Source organism: Cyprinus carpio, chromosome A11, assembly GCF_018340385.1.
Source record: "Cyprinus carpio isolate SPL01 chromosome A11, ASM1834038v1, whole genome shotgun sequence".
In the NCBI taxonomy this organism is placed as follows: Eukaryota; Metazoa; Chordata; class Actinopteri; order Cypriniformes; family Cyprinidae; genus Cyprinus; species Cyprinus carpio.
Window position 1 is genome coordinate 2501932 of NC_056582.1, and position 4898 is coordinate 2506829.

Below are 4898 nucleotides of genomic sequence, written 5' to 3' on the forward strand. Positions count from 1 at the left end.
GACCTGACAGATTTGGAGTCACGTTAGAACTTTTTTTAAAGGGAAGATGTTGTTATTTGATATTATCAAACTTTTGGATCTAATTTCATGTATGCACTTTAGAGCTGCTGGTTGTGTGGGGGTATAGCTCAGGGATGGAGCATTTGACTGCAGATCAAGAGGTCCCCAGTTCAAATCTATTTGGCCGCTTAGGACTTGGCAGATTTTGAATGACAATAGAACTTTAGAACTTTTTTTTAAAGGGAAGATGTTGTTGTTTGATAGTCTCAAAATGTTGGATCTAATTTCATGTATGGAGTGTTGAGCTGCTTGATGTGTGGGGGTATAGCTCAGTGGTAGAGCATTTGACTGCAGATCAAGAGGTCCCCAGTTCAAATCTGGGTGCCCCCTTAGGACCTGACAGATTTGGAGTAAAAAATGATTTATTTTAAAGGGAAGAAGTTGTTGTTTGAGAAACACAAAATTTAGGATGTAATTTACTGTGTCCGGTTTTGAGGTATTGCTTCTCTATGGTATAGCTCAGTATAGAGCATTAGACTCCAGATTAAGAGGTCCCCAGTTCAAATCTGGGTTCCCCCTTTGGTCTTGGCAGATTTGGAGTAAGCAAAGATTTCATTTTAAAGGAAAGATGTTGTTGTTTGATATTTTCAAAATTTAGGATCTAATTTCATATATGCAGTTTTGAGCTGGTTGTGAGGGGGTATAGCTCAGTGGTAGAGTATTTGACTCCAGATCAAGAGGTCCCCAGTTCAAATCTGGGTGCACACTTTTGTCTTGCCAGATTTGGAGTAAGCAAAGAATTCATTTTAAAGGGAAGATGTTGTTGTTTGATATTTTCGAAATTTAGCATCTAATTTCATGTATGTAGTTTTGACCTGTTGGTCGTGTGGGGGTGTAGCTCAGTGGTAGAGCATTTGACTGCAGATCAAGAGGTCCCCAGCCCAAATCTGGGTGCCTCTTTTGGAGTTGGCAGATTTTGAACCAAATCTTTGGCTTAAGTTTGTTTTTGTGGCTTGTGCGTTATACTATCAAGTGGGCTATAGGTCAATGCCAGAGCATTTGAATGCTTATCAAGAGATCCCTGTATTGCATGTAGCATGCTTGGCATAACCAAAGTCCTTGACATCAAACAGCATCTGTTGTTGTTCAATGTGTTGTGTTAGCGTATAGCTCAGTGGTAGAGCATTTGACTGCAGCTGAAGAGGTCCCCAGCTCAAACCTGGGTGCCCCCTTAGGACCTGACAGATTTGGAGTCACGTTAGAACTTTTTTTAAAGGGAAGATGTTGTTGTTTCATAGTCTCAAAATTTTGGATCTAAGTTCCTCTGTGCGGTTTTGTGCCATTGGTTGTGAGGGGGTATAGCTCAGTGGTAGAACATTTGACTGCTGATCAAGAGGTCCCCAGTTCAAATCTGGGTGCCCCCTTTGGATTTGGCAGATTTGGAGTAAAAAAGTGATTTATTTTAAAGGGAAGAAGTTGTTGTTTGAGAAACACGAAATTTAGGATGTAATTTACTGTGTCCGGTTTTGAGGTATTGCTTCTCTATGGTATAGCTCAGTATAGAGCATTTGACTCCAGATCAAGAGGTCCCCAGTTCAAATCTGGGTTCCCCCTTTGGTCTTGACAGATTTGGAGTAAGCAAATATTTCATTTTAAAGGGAAGATGTTGTCGTTTGATATTTTCGAAATTTAGCACCTAATTTCACGTATGCAGTTTTGACCTGTTGGTTGTGTGGGGGTATAGCTCAGTGGTAGAGCATTTGACTGCAGCTCAAGAGGTCCCCAGTTCAAATCTGGGTGCCCCCGTAGGATTTGGTAGATTTGGAGTCTCAATAGAACTTTTTTTTAAAGGGAAGATGTTGTTGTTTGATAGTCTCAAAATTTTGGATTTAATTTCATGTATGCACTTTTGAGCTGCTGGTTGTGTGGGGGTATACCTCAGTGGTAGAGTATTTGACTGCAGATCGAGAGGTCCCCAGCTCAAATCTGGGTGCCCCCTTTGGACATGGCAGATTTGAAACAACCAAATCTTTGGCTTAAGTTTGTTTTTGTGGCTTGTGCGTTATACTATCAAGGGGGCTATAGGTCAATGCCAGAGCATTTGAATGCTTATCAAGAGATCCCTGTATTGGATGTAGCATGCTTGGCATAACCAAAGTCCTTAACATGAAAAGGCAGCTGTTGTTGCTTGATGTGTTCCGTGGGGCTATAGCTCAGTGATAGAGTATTTGACTGCAGATCAAGAGGTCCCCAGTTCAAATCTGGGTGCCCCCTTAGGACTTGGCAGATTTGGAGTCACAATAGAACTTCTTTTTAAAGGGAAGATGTCGTTGTTTGATAGTCTAAAAATTTTGGATCTAATTTCATATATGCAGTTTTGAGCTGCTGGTTGTGTGGGGGTATAGCTCAGTGGTTTGACTGCAGATCAAGAGGTTACCAATTCAAATCTGGGTGCCCCCTTTGGATTTGGCAGATTTGGAGTAAAAAAAAAAAGACTTATTTTAAAGGGAAGATGTTGTTGTTTGATAAACTCAAAATTTAAGATGTAATTTACTGTGTCCCATTTTGAGGTATTGCTTCTGTATGGTATATCTCAGTATAGAGCATTTGACTCCAGATCAAGAGGTCCCCAGTTCAAATCTGGGTGCCCCCTTAGTACTTTGCAGATTTGGAGTTACCATAGAATTTTTTTTAAAGGGAAGATGTTGTTGTTTGATAGTCTCAAAATTTTGGATCTAATTTCCTCTGTGCGGTTTTGGGCTGCTGCTTGTGTGGGGGTGTATCTCAGTGGTAGAGGATTTGACTGCAGATCAAGAGGTCCCCAGTTCAAATCTGTCAGTCAGAGTGGGACATAGCTTTATATCTATTGTAATTAATCTCTTAACCCGATATCAAACTAAAAGAATCAATAGTCTTGAGAAATGTGGGAATAGAAGTTTCTGTCTTTGTGAGAAATAGAAGTATATAAAGCAATTTTATGAACTGACTGACCAATCTCAACCCCCTGGATATCAGTGTGAGTTCTAATAGTCTCTGCAAAGGGTTCCACAATTAAGGCAAAAAGAAGAGGGGACAGAGGGCAACCTTGCCTTGTACCTCACCCCAACGGAAAAGGAAGAGAATGAAGGCCGTTGGTAATAACACAAGCAGTTGGTGCACAGTATAGAGTCTGAATCCAGTTAATAAAGTCTGTGCCTAAATTAAACTTGCCCAGCACATCAAACATGTATGCCCATTCCACCCGGTCAAATGCCTTTTCTGCGTCTAAGGCACTTGAGTTTTGGATATTTGTGAATACTGTATTATATTTAACAGTTTCCTGACATTGGAATATGACAACCTTTGTTGAATGAAACCTGTCTGGTCCGGGTTTATTAGTTGAGGGAGGAGTGATTAAAGTCTTCTTGCCAACAGCTTGGATAGCAGCTTACAATCCATATTTAACAAGCTTATAGGCCTGTAAGAACTGCATTCATCTGATGGGTTTTTTTTTTTTCTGGATCAATGAAATATGTACCATGTTTAAGGTAGCCGGTAAACACCCCTTTTTAAATGAATCAATGTACATGTCTGTTAGAGGTTCTAAAATAAATGTACTCATTTTTTTGTAAAACTCCGGACTAAAACCATCAGGGCCCGGAGCCTTGCCACCTTTCAGAGACTTAATTGCCTCTAACACTTCCTCCTTTGTGATGGGCTTATTCAGGTCTGCCTGCTGCTACTCAGATAGACTAGCAAGTTTAAGTTTCGTATAGCCTTTGCCTTGCAAAATGCAATGAGGTCTCCGCCTTTCTTGTTAAGATTTGGTTTAAGGATGAACGAGCTGCATCTAGTTATTTCTGCAAAACACCTGAGGGGGTGTTAATAAATTTATTCTCTAAATCCTTAACAAGGCTTTCTAACTCTAGTTGTTTTTCAATAAGACTTTTTTTCCGAGCAGCCGAATAAGATATTACTGACCCCCTTATATAAGCCTTTGCTGTTTCCCAAAGAAGAGATGGATCTGTATCAAGCTACTTGTTGTTTTCCATAAAAAACATCCATTCTTTTTCAAGAAACTCCAAGAATTTAGGGTTACTGAGCAGTGAAGCTTGTAATCCCCAAAGGCAAGATGCTGGGTTGATATAAGGTGGAGAGATGACTGCATAAACAGATTTATGATTGGATAAAGTACATATGCCTATAGCACACTCCTTTGTTCTGTCCTCAATCTGTCTAGACACAAACACAAAATCTATTCTAGAGGACATTCTATGTGGATGCAAATAAAATGTAAAGTCTCTAACTTTAGGGTTTATAATTCTCCAAGCATCAAGTAAGCCAGAATCTTCACAAAACTTAATCAGTTTAGTGGCCTGCCTTGAAGCTGTAGTATATTTAGGTGGATTGAGGTCTATACTGGCATCAAGCACACAATTAAACTCTCCACCAATGATCATGTGCTTAACAGAAAAAGATGAAATATTAGCAGTTAATTCAGAGAAAAAAGAAGATTCAAATATATTTGGAGCATACACACTTCCGATAAGGACTCTTTCACCAAAAAGCTGGCCGAGAATGAGAATGTAACGTCCTTCTATATCTTTTATCATATCCTCAAACCTAAAATTTAACTTCTTATGAATTAAGATTGCTACTCCCCTACTGTGAGAATTAAAAGGAGAACTGAAAACTTGACCCACCCATCCTCGTCTGAGCTTCAGGTGTTCTGATTTAGTCAAATGAGTTTCCTGTAATATAGCAATCTGAGCTTGTTCCCTTTTAAGATAAGATATTATTTTTTGTCTCATAATTACATGGTTGATACCTTTAAGGTTTAATGAAACAATCTTAATATTTTTTCATTAAACTATGAACTTTTATGTCTGAAATTATTTTGGGATTGTGAAAACTCTTGA

General features: G+C 39.2%; 3 non-coding genes across 3 annotated transcripts; all 3 read left to right on the top strand.

Annotated features, from left to right (window-relative positions):
- The first annotated feature begins 318 nt into the window (after positions 1 to 318).
- On the top strand, positions 319 to 390 carry trnac-gca. The gene has a single exon. It is a non-coding gene; the product is annotated as a tRNA-Cys (tRNA).
- Positions 391 to 696: 306 nt separating this feature from the next.
- Positions 697 to 768, top strand: trnaw-cca. Its single transcript has one exon. It is a non-coding gene; the product is annotated as a tRNA-Trp (tRNA).
- A 584-nt stretch (positions 769 to 1352) lies between these two features.
- trnas-gcu lies at positions 1353 to 1424 on the top strand. The gene has a single exon. It is a non-coding gene; the product is annotated as a tRNA-Ser (tRNA).
- The last annotated feature ends 3474 nt before the right edge of the window (positions 1425 to 4898 follow it).